The 15,374-nt window shown below is 40.8% G+C and overlaps 1 protein-coding gene across 1 annotated transcript in view; it reads right to left on the bottom strand.

The window, feature by feature from the left end:
* BCAR3 (BCAR3 adaptor protein, NSP family member) overlaps positions 1–4,490 on the bottom strand; it is a 140,666-nt gene extending 136,176 nt beyond the window's left edge. Inside the window, exon 1 of the mRNA XM_044432198.1 lies at positions 4,406–4,490. The gene's annotated coding sequence lies outside the window, so the exon portion shown is untranslated. The remainder of the gene's footprint in view (positions 1–4,405) is intronic.
* Between the last annotated feature and the right edge of the window lie 10,884 nt (positions 4,491–15,374).

Here is a 15,374-nt window from a genome sequence, read left to right as displayed (position 1 = left end):
TATTAACCTAGCCAATATTCAGCTTTTTGGGTTATCTCTCAAGCTGCAATAGATGCTGTCTGGGAAGCTACTTCAGGGTGGCTGCTTATGAATTGCCCAAAAAAGGCAGCCTCTTTGTACACCCTGAGGCTGAGACGGATCACAATTGTTAGGGCTACACCTTTGCTTTATTCCAGGATAAGAATGGAGTATGCCAAAAGTACACGATACATTTTCTTCCTACATGTCTCACCAGACTATAAATTTGTTAGAAATGTACTCCAAAAATTGCCTTGGAAGCATTTGGCAAAAGCCAGCAGATTTTAGATTACACTGTGAGAAATGCTTTAGATTCTAAATAAAGCATTGTATCCCCTGCTAAGGAAAATATGTGATAAGGTAGGAAAGAAAGGTAGAGGTAAGAGATGGAATAAGCTAAATCCTACATTAAAAGCACTACTAAAAATATGGGGTGGGGGTGTCTTGGCAGAAGCCTGCCTCTGAACTTGAACTTCAGTTGCATAAGCATGGCCTTACAATAGAGTTAGTCATTCAGATGGCGATGGGCATATCTGAATGTCACACCAACCCACCCTTGCAGTCAGTCATTGGTGGATTGGTTGTTCTGTTAGTAACACATGGTGTAAGTGACAGACCATGGTCTGATCTTGGTATCAGACTAGTGGAAGAATATTAAGCCATAGTCTAGACACAATGAACAAGTGGGTCCTAGATCAAAGAACCATACAGTTGGAAGAGGTCCAGGAGGCCATTAGGTCCAACCCCCTGCTCAGCGGAGGACTCAAGTCTCCCATCCAGATTCTAACCACGTCAGACACTGCTTAGCTCCCAAGATTAGAGGATCAGGCACTTCAGGCTATGAGATCTAATCAGGCCAAATGATTTTACCATAGTAGCAAGAATGATGAAACTGATTATCATACTTCAGGTATATCATGAGAAGGCAAGACACACTGGAGAAGACACACTGTGCTAGGGGAACTCACAGGCAATAAAAGAGGAAGCCCAACTATGAGATGGATCAATTTTATAAAGGAAACCACAACCCTGAGTTTACAAGAGCGGAGCAGGGCTGTCAAGGACGGGACATTTTAGATGGCATTCATTCATGGGGTCATCAGAAGTCGGAGATTACTTGATGGACCGTAACAATGAAAATCATCTGGCAGCCCTTCAGACAGAAGACTGTCGCCTATCCATGGGAAAACTGGCACCCCGGGATAAGGATGGAGTATGCCTCCAAAGTTAAGCTGGAAAAATGCTGTGACCAGGTATCAAAGGTCAGAATCACAGGACTAAATTACTGGGCAAGATCTGACGCAGTAAACTCTTACTATCATATAGCCTGATCTTCCAAACTAGCACTCTCTAGATGTGTCATCCACATGCTTGCTGACCAGGATGGAAATTGTAGTCCAAAACATCTGCACAGCATTAAGCTGAGTAAGGAAGAGAATGCGTGAAAGCATCAGAAAAATGGACATAAAATCCTTTTGTTCCTTGTCAAACATTTTGCACAATTTTGTTTTGAGGCATGCACCCCAAACAATTAGGCATTTTTTTAAAAAGCTGGCCATAGCAAAGCAGAGCAAATTCAGACAGATATTTCTTGAGAGTCTCTTTGTACACCCTAAAGCTGAGACAGCATCGCAGTAATCAAGGCTAAGCATTTGGTGCCAACTGAATAAACCCGAAGGCATGCAATGCATTTTCTTCCTACATGTCTTACCAGACTATAAATTTGTTAGAAATGCACTGAAAAAAACTGCCTTGGAAACATTTGGCACAAGCCAGCAGAATTTAGATTACACTGTGAGAAATATTTTAGATTCTAAACAAAGCCCTGTTTCCCCCACAGGAGAATATTTGATTCGGCAAGAATAATCATAAAATGAGGGGAGAGGAGAGAGATGTAATAACAGGTCTTGGCAGAAGCATAAACAGGGCCTTTAGAGAAGTCTTAGTAATTGCTTTGGGCACTTCTATATGTCACCCTAACTTGGGCTAGTAATTACACATGGTGGGTTAACTGCTGTGCAAACAAACCATAATGCAACCAGCAGAAGATCAGGCTTATCATGGACTGCTGGCCTCCTCCTTTCTCCTTTTCTCCCTTGGTCTTCCCAGTGACCAGCGCCTAAGTTATGGAATGCGCTCCCCAGAGAGGTCCGCCTGGCGCCGTCGTTATTTGTTTTTCGGCGCCAGGCGAAGACCTTTTTATTTAAGCAGCATTTTAAATGTTAATATTATTGAATTTTATCTGGCCAGGGCGGCTTATTTTATATTGTATAGTTGTATTTTATTTTAATGTATATATTTTAATTTTTACTTATGATGACCTTATTGTTGTAAGCTGTCCCGAGGCTTCGGCGAATGGGGCGGCATAAAAATGTTTTAATAAATAAATAAATAAATAAAGTACTGAGCTGTCTCCCTGTTCCTTGCTGAGGCTCTTTATCACTTCATTCATTTTTTTCCTTGAAGATTGCAAAAGCTATCTATAATGATGATTACAGATAATCCTTTCAAAGTGCCCCAGCAGTACCCTGGAGGTTGACCACAGTTGCTAAACATTTTTAACCCCCCTCCACCATACACTTCATTCCTCAGGGAAAAAAATATACATATTGCCCTGCACTTGTCAATGGATTCCTGCTAGCAAAGTCCAGCATGTACCCACACAAAGGCTACAGGGAGGTTTATCTTCCCCTTTGGTTCCATTTGAAGCTTTCAAAAAGCGAGCTGCCAAATGTAACCAAAGGTATGAGCAATCCTAACTTGCAAAAATGGAGTTGTTTGTTTTGGGACGCATATGTCCTCAGGGTGTACTTATTTCTGAAGTTGTTCCAAAGGTTCTACATCGCTGGGAACATGCAGAAGGGTGATCCTCTCCCATTGCAATGACAGGACGGCTGTCAAAAGCAACACCCATTTTAAAGTGGGATTTAGAAATGGTTAATTTTTGTGGAGAGTGGGGCAGGAAACTATACAGATATGTAGAGGCTTGAGGCTAAGATGCGTCTGAGCAGAGATCCAGACTGACTTTCTCCACTGCCACTATGGATGGACCATAAGTTGCCACAGTGAACAAACAGTTCATATACTTGCCAAGGCCTCCTGATCAGCAAGGGGTCTGCCACACCAACGGGGATGCTATTTTCATGCTGCCTCCTAACTCCCTGAATGTCCTGTGCAACATGAGAAAATTATCCATTTAAAGAACCCTTGTCAGATCATTGGTTCATCTAACTCAGTACTGTCAATATCAGGCAGCCCAAACTGTTAGATGTCTGGGACTACAACTCCTATCATCCCCAGTCAAAATGGGCAATAGACAGGAATGCTGGAAGTTATGATCCTGAGCATTTGGAGTGCACAGTGCTGAGGAATGCTGGCCTTTACTGACAAGCAGATGCTTGGGTTTCAGACTAGGTCCTTTTCCTAACCACTGGCCATGCTAACTGGGCCTGATGGAAGTTTTCAGACCAACAAAAACTCTTCAGGATGTCTAGCCCCAGCCATCATCTTTTCTACCATTTCTAAAACAACAAAGGATCCCATAATGCCTGAAACTGATGACAACTCCTATACCGGAAAAGTGCCCTGCAGAAACGTGTAATTTATCTTCATTGTCATTTTGTATGGCCAGGAACGCTGCCTGCCATCAATATTCCTTTGAATGCTTTTGCGCCCAGTGTGGTCTCAGAGGCATTCTTAGAAAGTTAAGAAGGCAGGTGGCCCTTTAAATGTTCTACCCAAATACAGTGAACCAGATTTCCAGGTAGAAGTTTGGGAATGGCAAAGGAGAGGCAAAGCTGAAGGATGGAGAGGGAGAAGCCATGAGAACCGGCCCAGCAACCAATGAATGACCCAACCAAATGGGCAGAGGACATGGGGACAACAGCTTTGTGGTGGCTGTGGACACCATCAGTACAGGTTAGGGAGGACTGCAGGGAGACCCAATTTTGTGTGTGACGGAGGAGGAGGAATGAGAGCAAGCAGGTTAGAGGTCTGTGCACATACTACATTTTTGGAAAAAACTGATTTGGGTGTGGGGCATGTGTGAGAAAGATTTCTGAGGAGTGTTTGATCTTGAAGCCAAGAGAGAGAGAGCAAAGACTTGTGGGTTCAAAGAAGTGCTTTGGCGGCTCAGATCCAACCCCTGCTTTGTACTCAGGTTCTTGGGCAAGTTACTAGTCTTAGAGGCAATTTCTGTGAAATAAGCAGCACCTCCCTTTAGGATCTTACCCATACAGCAATTTTAACATGTGGTTCTTACAGTTACGTTGGCTGCTGCGCTAGTGCGTAACAACCAACTTTCTCAATGCCCCGCTTAACCAGCACAGCTCAAATTACGCAAATCTATGCAGTCATCATGAAAATATAATCATATTGCGGCAATTACATTTTCCCCACAATAGGGCTTGCAGCTGTTTAATTGCCTCCCTCAGAAATTTCTTCCTGAAGCGAAGGGCCTGACTTCAGTGGAACGGGAGTGTCATCAGCGGAGAAGACGCTCCAGTCTAGGTCAAGTCTCTGCAGGTCCAAACCAGCAAAATGTCGATGAAAGCAAAGCAGCCCTTGCCAGTTTGCATCAGCGGAGGCACTGGAATTTTACATCGTTGTGGCAGTTCCTTTTCTGTCAGCTGTTTCCACGTATGCTTCATAACAATTCAGCTTGCAGTAGTGATTTCCATGTGAATGACTCCCTCGGCTTTCTCTGAATGGACGACTCTGTTTAACCAGTCGCTTCTCCAGGGGCCCAAACTGTCACAGACATTACGCACACTCTTCAGTCTGACATGAGACAAGAGGGGGTTTCTCCCCACCCAACAATAGCCCAGATCAGTCTGAACGAGTACTTGAGCCTGCTTACAAGTAGGCAGAGGCAGTATCAAATAACTCTGTGAACAGCCCATCAATAACCCCATTCATACTTTATAATCCTCAAACGTACTTCATGGTTCATTTGTTCAAATCATTGTTCGAAGCTGCTATAATCAGGTGCCATTAACTAGGAACCTGACAAATTGTTTGGAAGGTTCCATGTATGCAGTGGGAAAAAAAAACTGAACAAAACACCCAGCTCTTCAGAAGCTGAAAAATAGCTTGAGCAGACTTTCCCCTCAGAGGTTTATACACAAATTTGAACATGCATCTCAGGTGCAATGCTTTGCCTTTTCACATACGGCAGAGAAACACCAGCGTGAAATACAACTCAGCTTCTCTCTGTCTGGACAACATGTTGTTAATGATACCCTCTCACAGGCTGGTTGCTCAGCATTTAAACCCACTTGGATCAGCAAGTCCACTTCCAAATTAAAATTAAAGCTGTAATTATGAAGAGGCCTTTCTCTCACAAAGGTGTTACGCTAGGAGTTGGGTTCCCCCCGCAACAGACATCAGTCCTATACAAACATGGCTAGTTGCTGCTATACATTGTGATTTGCTAGTGCTATTTACGAAGCACTGTTATGAAAACAGCCAAGGCTGTCGGGTGGTATAGAAATGCAACAAATAATTTACACTGTTACATCTCTACTTAGCTAAGCTATGGCAGGAAACCTGTGTTTCATATGTATAGGTGTAGCATACCAAAATTGTTAGTGATTTTTGAATAATATTGTTTCAAAGAGTGGTTAGAGTGTCGGACTGGGGACCCAGGTTTTAGTCCTCACTTGCTGACTTTGGCTCAGTCACTTACTCTCAGCTTAACCTTAATCACAGAATTGTTTTTGTAAGGATTGACATGGCTCTGCATCAGCCACTGCATGTAAAAGATGGGATATAAATACAACGCAATTATAACCACCACCACAACAGCAGGACTTGATTCTGCCTTGCTCTTTTAGGGCTTCTCTACATGGAGTGTTTACCCCAGTGCTTTACCAAGGCTGTTTCTTTGTCCAGCGGTTTTCCTCTCTGTCTCTGTTTCTATCGCTATTTGTTCCATGATATAACACAAGGTGGCACACAGTGGAATCAGAGTTTACACGAGGCTTCTATAGTGCCTAATGGTGTCATTCATTAAAATACTGTATTATCCTTGCTGAAAAATGCTGGAAAACAAGGGATAGTTTCTGAGAGGAGGATGAAAAGGACGTGCAAACTTCAGTGAGTCATGTTCACAACAACAACCTCATGCAGAACAACACTTAATAATTGTAAGTGTTTTAGACTGACTTCCCAGAAACATTGAATTGTGCTATATAGAATAATTGCTAACATGGTGGATGAGGACAGGTAGACAGGCAGACACAGCAAGGAGCAGTGACAGCAGGGCGAAGGGCTCCAGAATTTGGCAGCAGGTCCCCTCTGGGTGTTAAGGTCTGGGCCATGGGCTGCGGGTAGCAGGGCAGATGTACTGGGATGCAGGCAACAGTACTCACAGCAATTTAGAGTGCAGCACCATCCGAAGTCCAGGAGCAAAGTCCAATAACACGTCCGAGTTGTAGTCACAGAGCAAGCAAGGTCAGAAAACTCAAGTACATGGTGGAACAAGACAAAGGCACGGTCAGAAGCAAACCAGGAGTTGATAACCAAATAAACAACAGAGCGGGGGGGGGGGGGCGGTGTGCAGGATAACCAGGCAGGACCAGGTATAGGAAAGCAAGAATAGGATCAGCCAAAATGCCAGGCCAGAAAAACAGCCACCGCACTCAGAAGACTTGAATTGCTGAGACCAGTTCTGGAGGAAGGGCTGACTCTTATATAGCTCTTCCTGCAGGACTCCCAGCTGGCACTCAGGAGGCTGAAAGCTCCAGCTTGGCCTAGGCCTGATCCTGCAAACATTGAAGTCAGAGCTCTGTGGAGCCCCAGAGAAGCCCAAATCCCAACAGTGGGTCTCAGCAGAGGCTGACTATGGCACGGTCACTAGGGAGCAAGGAGACCTCCAACAGACAATGGTAGTCTTTTATCTGGCCTCCATTTCCACAAAGAGAGAAGATACACTTTCAGCTTTCTGAATTTCCCTGTTGTCAGCAAACACACCATCTCCCTCATATGCGCTAGCCTTATTCCAAAATGCAGAACTGCATCTTCCTGCCCTCCTATTAGCAGGGTCACAGGACTGGTGTGTTTTTATCCTGGCAATATTAATGAGTATTAACATCCATTCAGTAAGCTCTTTGAACCCCAAAGCAGTAGCATTAAATGTAAGATCATTTCTGTACCAGTATACAGCTCTTCTGCAATACACTTGTTAATCCACTGTATCTTGTTTCAGTTTCATCACAGCTGCACACTACATTTTTGGCTTTCTCACTAACTTAACCTCTAGGTGGCACTGTGTGTATTGTGAACTAGTATAAATAAACATGTGAAAAAAGTATATTCTTTTGCTTTTAAATGACATCTTTTCTATGTTCTAAAATATTCACAACAAGTTAATTTTAGATACAGAAGTGAAACTGGAAGGTCACACTATCATCTAAAGAACTTACAAGAAATTGTGAGTAAAAAATGATGAGCACACAATAAACATCTCATATAGAGAAGGCCGTATCCTTAAGGTTGTTGAGGCTCAGCCTTCCGTATATCTGAAATGAACACACTAAAACCCTAAGCTGAGAAATGGCTTAGTCTACAGGAAGTTGTCCAAGCTTAGTTCTCCAAGGATCTCTTAGCAGTTTGGGTTGTTGGCTAGATACATGCGAAGTAGGAACTTCCTCGGAACATTTTCTTATGTGTATGCAAATGCAATTTCCCTTCCAACTGAAGCTCATACATCCTCCCATATGGAATACAAATATCTCCTTTCCATGCTTTTACAAGTGGCCCAGTATAAAGGTATCAGTATGAAGCCAATGACTTCTAGCTTTCCTATTGCTTTACAATAATAATGAGGGGGAAAGGTTTGGCGCTTTTATTTTATTTTATTTATTTATTAAAACATTTCTATGCCACCCCTTGCCAAAGCCTCGGGGTGGCTCACAACATCGAATAAAATACACAATAAATTAAAACAACAACAAGCTTTTCTCTTGTCTTCTTTACATACAGTAAGTTCATTCAATAATACCTGCCATCTAAAATTACCCTTGAATAAATTACTTTAACACCCAGGTGTGTAAGCATGCATTCAAGCTTAAGAAGGAAACCTCCCATTCCCTTCAGGGAGCTTTGGTGTGGATTACAGATGACTAAAATATAGCAAACAAGCAACAACCATTTCCTGTTCCAAAGACCTAAAAAGCAGAAGGCGCCAGATTCATTCCACAGCATCTTCAGGTATGGTTAGAAAAACTCCAGTCCCAAACCCGAGACTACTGCCACTGTTGACCATGCAGGACTAGGTGAACCAAAGATCTGACTAAAGTTAGTCTCCTATGTTCCTAAGCCACTGTAGGGGTATGCCTAGGACAGGCTTTAGGGCTAAAGTTGAGAAACACTACAGGTGTACCACTGATGGGGGCAAATGATGGCAGATGCAGAAGCAAATTCCTTTTCATGGCTTAGCCATGGAAGTGCTAGGATTTAGGTAAGTTTAAAATGCAAGCTTGCAGATATTGAGAACATGCTGGGGGGAAGGGGTAAATTAGGATTGTCAAATACTTTTGTTGCTTTAAGATATCAGGAATGCAGAAGCAGTCTTAGACCATGGAGCAGTGATTCAAAGTGGGGTGAAGGGAAAAGTAAAGGGCATGTACAGGGGGAAGAATTAGTGATTACAATCCTGCTCCCACCCCACAACCCACGTCTTTGATGAAGATTTGAGAGGTTGTTGTATGAACACCTCTGCTGTAAACAGTTTGAAAAAAGGGATTTAGCAACTTGTGGCCCTCCAGATGTTTTGGCCTACCCTTCCCACCACTCCTAGCCAGCATAACTATTGCATGATGCCAAAACATCTGGAGGTCTGCAAAATGCCCACCCTTACTTCAGACAGACCCGGGCTAGTAATAGGTAAGGAGATGCAACCCAATTATTAGGTCAAATAAACTGTATTCCCTTTTGCTTTCAGTGGCAATCAAAGTGAGCTGGATGTTGAATAAAGGAGTATAAATAAATCGCAAATAAAAGAGCAGAATGTGTTTTTTATGTATCTGCATATAAACAGTTTAGGAGTATGAAATGTCATAGGCTAATCAGCAGCCTATGGAATAGATGAGTTAACTCCCCTGGGACACTGCCCCCCTCAACAGCCAACAATGGAAGTGAAGCAGAACTTCACTGGAATTGCATTCCATAGCCTGGTGCTCCTACAAAAAAGCCCCTCTCTTTTGCAATCACCAGCACATGGCTGAGAATGATGTGAAAGATAATACGACATATATGATGATCTCAAAACTCAAACTAGGCTGTTAAACAACCAGGTAGCCAGTCAAGGTCTTTATGGCATTAAAGAACCAATGCTTTGAACTGAGCCCAGAAACAAACTGGTAGCCAATGAAGATGGCTAACCATGGTTCAAGTCACTGAGGGAAGGATGGTGTTTGTGTTTGAAAGAAAGCGAGAACTGGTACAGGGTGGGGGGAGTTCCCATATCTCATTCTCATTTTGTTTCAACAGACCTTTTGATAATTCTGAAATAATGTATTCCTGAACAGTGTAAGGTGGAATCTTCTGAAAGAGTTTGGTACAGAAGACAGAATGTCCAAAAGAAAGGAAGAGAGGAAAAGTTAAATTTGTGCAATAAACATGCATATAATACCAGAAATGTTTCAGTTTACGCAATGATTTTAGATTCTGTTGCTAACAAAATACTCATGTGCTGCCTTATTTAATTAGGAGTGAATTTAACAAATTTATCTTTTTTATTTAAATGCTTCTCATTAAACCCCAAACAAAAAATGAAAATACATGTGCTACACATATGAATACTGTGATCATAATTCAACATGAAAAGCCTGCTCATTTTAACAGGAGCCACAGGCCAAGACTCATGCATTGAATCTAAGCAAGGCCTAAACACCACACAGTAATGGCTGCATTAACATATATATGTTGGTAATATGGTGAAGTTTTTGTTTTCCATCACGGTGTGCCCATGTGGCTGCTAGTTCCCTTTGAGCTATGAAAAACTCTCACAAGCTGTTCATGATCTCATGCTTCCTGGAATTTTCCTAAAGACATGGGAAAGTACAGAACAACTTGTTGTAAATTCACAGGGAGTGGAATGATAATGAGCAAAACATAAATGGCCATTTCTGGAACATCCTTCTCTCCAGAAACAACCACAACTGGCATATCAACCTAAGCTGGTAAAACACCTGCCTGGACACATGAACAATGACCTGGGAGTAAGTTTAATTAAATTCAGTGGGACTTACTTTAGAGCAGACTTGCAAAGGACTGTGATGTACATTGCATAGGATCAATGTCAATTTACAACTAGCTTTGTAAACCGCAACTGCGGCAACAAATTTGCAAACATTTGTATAACACGATTAGATTTGATGAGAAACTGTGACTTGCTGAACATATGCTTGGTGGCACAGCCAATTTTATTTCTGTGTAATGCTTAACATGGCCTTAAATGACCATGCATTGCATTCTTACACTGGAGTGAACAACTTGTGCAATATTTGGTCTAGATATTTTGGTCTACAAGTTCCATCAGCCCTAATCTGCACAGTCAATGGTGAGGGATCTTGCTAGTTACTGGTCAACATTCCTAGAGGTCTCAAGTTCCCCATCCTTTCTTTTTACATTGTTGGAATCTAATGAGATCTCTCTCCATTTTTGTAGATGGACAAAGAACATGGCAGATTTCATTCAAATCTGCAACTCCACAGAGCTCAACAACTTCACATTCTGTCATCTAGTTCAGACCCATCTTTAATAATTTCTCCTAGTTCCTAAACTAATGATGACAAATTGCTAAATAAGCTTTGTCCAACAAACATAGCTTCACTAGATTGCTATTTCATTTCTGGTTGCTTGAATCAAATGAGATTAGTGCTGCTTTCTTAAGAATGTCTAATCTGATAACCTCTTTAGCACAGAAGGCACCAAACCTTCTGGTAAAATGGAAGGTTCCAATGTTTCCTGTGCAATGTTATCTCATTGGAGTGGAACATGGGGAACACTTTTTAAAGACTTATGAGATGATCAAATAGACAAATGCTATTCAGCCCAGCTTCTATAGGAATTTATAGTGCTAGATTCACAATTACAAGCAAGCTTTTGTAGGTTCAAATAAACAGGAAGGCGAAGTTGGCCCAAAGACCTTTCTTGGAACAACACATTTTGACATGCAATTCAAGGCCCCCACATTCTGAATAGGCTTTGTTGCCAGCCTGCGTTACTGTAGGTGCTTCATTTGTGCTTTCTCTCCTCAGATGATTAGAATTAGTGTGGATTTTCCTAGCCTGATGAAAAATTAGGCTTTAATATAATCTGCAAAACCTATAATGACTAATAAAGAGATTTTGAAAGGCTAAGGATTAGGCTCCTTTGGTTTATAATAAATCAAATATGGAAACCACTCATAACCTTAAAAAAACCTGCTCACTATGGTTTTCCATACTTGTAAGTTCTACCTTCCAAAGTTTCCTCACAAACTACTAGTCGACCCATTGTTCTGAAAAGTTGATACAGAACAGCGTGATTAAATGGACTCCATCCATTCCTTTGCTTCCTACTGAACTGCTTTCAACAGGCTCTGTGGATTGTTTGTTTGTTTCTCTTGTTCAAGCTTCGCCAATTCATCCACTAGTTTATATCGTTCCTGCGTTCTCTTTTTGTTTTTGCTGAATATGTTACTATCAGACCTCTAACATATGCTTTAGCTGTGTCCCAAACATTTTGCAAAGAGGTTTCTTCAGCTTTATTTACTTGAAAGAAAAAATTCAGTTCCTTGGTTATTTCTTCTTTAAAGTTTTTATCTTTTAGTAGAGATTTATTAAATACCCATCTGGGTGTTTTTGTTGTCCCTTTCAGTGTCATGGTTACAGGATTATGATCTGCCCTGACATTTGTATCTATTTCAGCTTCTAACAAATCTGGAAAATGTTTGTTTGTTTATTAAAGTACAACATAGGTACCAATGTAGTTTGGCATGTAGTGGTGTGACAAAATGATATGCGAATTATATGATCTGAATGAAACACACCCATGCAAATTACTAGTGGCTCTCCAGTCCCCAACGTTTCTGGAAGCGCTGTACACAGTGGCCCAATCCCAGCCTCAAGACAAAAGGTGACAGTGCCTGCAGAGAATACAACCCGCACCCTCCCCGAGTCTGTGCTGCACTTTGGCACCCCCTTGTGGCACACAGCATGTATTGCTATTCACTGAGCTTTGAGGAGGAAGGTGAGTGCAGTGATGAAGGTGATTTACAAGGAAAAGCAATGATGTGCTCGGGTACAGCATGGTGCCTCCAAGGGGGATCTAAGCCCACAGACTGAATATATTTTTAAAAATAACCTTCCTCCTGGGGATAATGGCGACCCCTTTCTTCATTCTAAGACTTAGGAGCTCATACGGATCAAAACGGATGAGTGGGACACGGTTCATGTGTATGTATCTGTTTCTTTGGTTCATTTCCTTTGATAATATACATTTACTAAGACTACCTCGATTTTACATACGTGAACAGCCACTTGGTCACACATGTACACACAATCATTCACAACTCCTATGATAATATACATGTTGCACCTACACTTCTTTGTTTCCATTAGCAGGGAAAAAAATCATGTGTTTATTGTGTAAGTTACTTTCAAGAGTGAAAATAACTTGCATAACACAGATGTTCATATTAATCTTTCTAACCTGCATCGAATGTAGGAAATTATAGACATTTGCATGTTGTTTCACTTCAACTCTATTAATTGATGTCCTTCTACAAAAAAAGTTTAAATATACCACTCCAAAGGTAAATGAATTGAATCAGTTGATCCATTCATTTCCTTTTCATGTTCTCCAATCAAATGAAATGCTTTGCTAAAACACAATGAAACTTCTTTATTCCCAACAACTCAAGTTTAATGCCCTGGTTTGCAAGCAAGGACAACACACAACAAAACATCACTGTGATCTTAGAAAGCCTCCCAAATAACAGTTTGCTATTTTACTATGTGTAAAAAACCATTTTCTATTTTAAATGCAGAATAGCTGAGACACTTCCCACCCTTCCCCTCATCAGGCATCATTTTAAAACTTGCAGACCTATAAAATGCACAGAGATAGGCATATTAGCTCAGTAAACTATCCTTCTTGATAAATAGTAAGCCCAATACCTGAGTTTTATTACCAGAGATTGATGCTTTGAGTATTAAGAGAAAGAAGGTTTTCTTACCATTCAAATCAGCTATCATGTTCCACTAACATATCCTTGAAACTGAAATATCCTCTTGTTGAAAGACACACCTTGAAAAGTCCTTCCAACCAATGAACAGTCGGATCTGCTCAAATGTCAAGAGCTTGAGAATTGTACAGGGAGAGGTGAATTCTAATTGTTTCTTTTAAAACTTAGGAAATGAACAAGAATGTTATCCCATTCCAAGCAAATTCAGGGGTTTATTTTATACAATTTAAGAAATACTTAAATACAAATTGTTACCCCCCTCCCACTGCCTTGCTAATATGCCATCATAAATCAGCCATCTATATTTGACAGTTTAGATATATTGCATTGCAGTAAATGGGGGACAGAACTGAAATATATAAAATAAAGTTCAGGCAAACTAATCACATTTAACAATCTGATCCTAATATCTAGGTTTACTCCTGCATAAATTTGACTAAATCCAATGGACCTTACTCCCAAGTAAGTGTGTGTAGGCTTGCAGTTATGTGGGCCAAATCTCTCCATACTCATCTGATAAAAGTAGAAATGGGAGTTGTTTCCAGACAAGTGTGGAAGTCTGTATTTTTATTTCCATTAATTTCAAAGGGACAAACTCAGTCTTTGTCTGTCTAATTACCAAGTGATTACCTTCCTTTGTTGCCTTTCTGAAACCAATTGGGCAGTTCTCAAAAATATCACAAAATAAGAACCATAATCAAATAAAACATAATAAAAATAAAATCCTATACATGTGTAGATAGAAAAAAGTCCTGCATAAGAGCTGTGGGTCTTTTTTCCTTCTAAACATACATAGGATAGTGCTCTAAAACAATTAAAACAACCTTAATAAGCTGGTGCTTAATTCATCCATTGAAATCAATGGGATAAAAGGTGCATATACTCCTGGCAGTTTGATCATACTCAAAAACTGATTAATTCTGAATCTCAGATGCAGTGCTTTTTTTGTAAGAAAAAAGGTGCCGGAACTCATGAAATTATTTACCTTTCACACGTAGTCAATCACTGTACACACACCCACACACGTCAGTTGTGTAACGAAACGTAACGGTCTCCGCCCGCAGTAAGCACTAAGCGCACGACCACATGACAAATCACAAGCTGAGCAGCACCACAAGTCAAGCAGCGCCATCACAACCAGTGTGGACAAAGTACGCATGCATCAGATTTGACACACAAGCAACCCGCATGCACCGTTTTAATGATTTTGCCGCCAACCTGCTACGCTTGACAGGACGATTCAAATCCACATGGACCAAACATCAAATTTTCAAAAGTTACTTTTAAAACTTGGAAAATCTGTTGAAAAAAGGTGCCGGAACTCTGTTTCGGTGCGTTCTATGACAAAAAAAGCACTGCTCAGATGAGTTAAAGAGACCCACCAACAATAAGAAATTATTTCAATCATTGATTGAAAATATCCAATTTCTTCTGGAATTGTTCATTTAGGCTGAAACTCTAACCATTTACTTGGAGTATACCTCACTGAATGGGATTTGCTTCTGGGTAGACATGTAGACAATTTTCTACATGATTAATATGATTAATGTGATAAAACTCCATAAATTACACAATCATCATGGGCAAAGCTTTGGCTTATCTTCACTCCATCAGAAAGTAACAAAACGCATACAGTTGTGACCTAACAAATTTTTCCTGGAAGTCGGCCTCACTGGGTTCAGTGGGACTTACCTCTGAGCAGGTGTGCACAGGATTGCAGCTTTAGGCTTTGAGAGAATGGCAAAAGATAGAACACTCTGCTTGAACCTTCCAAAGAAATGTTAAGAGTGTCGGGGACACATGATAATCTAAAACTGGGATCTAAAATTAGTTAGATCTCTCAATTACTGAATTATATGGGGCCATAGTCCATATCCACAACCCTGTAGCCCTAGAGTACCATTCACATTTTTAGAATGAACTGAATGAATATGCTACAATGTAGGCTGACATGAGAGAACACATACCATTATTTTTACTCAAATATATTAGTCTCTTCTATTAATATATCCTTGAAACGTAAATATTCTTCTTTTGAAAGACACTCCTTGAAAAGACCTTCTCATGAATCATGTTGACGTTGGGCAGTGCCTGAAAAATGATATCTAGTTTTTTTAGTTCT

Source organism: Varanus komodoensis, unplaced genomic scaffold (genome assembly GCF_004798865.1).
Source record: "Varanus komodoensis strain SLA01 unplaced genomic scaffold, ASM479886v1 scaffold24, whole genome shotgun sequence".
In the NCBI taxonomy this organism is placed as follows: domain Eukaryota; kingdom Metazoa; phylum Chordata; class Lepidosauria; order Squamata; family Varanidae; genus Varanus; species Varanus komodoensis.
This window is presented reverse-complemented; position numbering and strand designations above follow the sequence as displayed.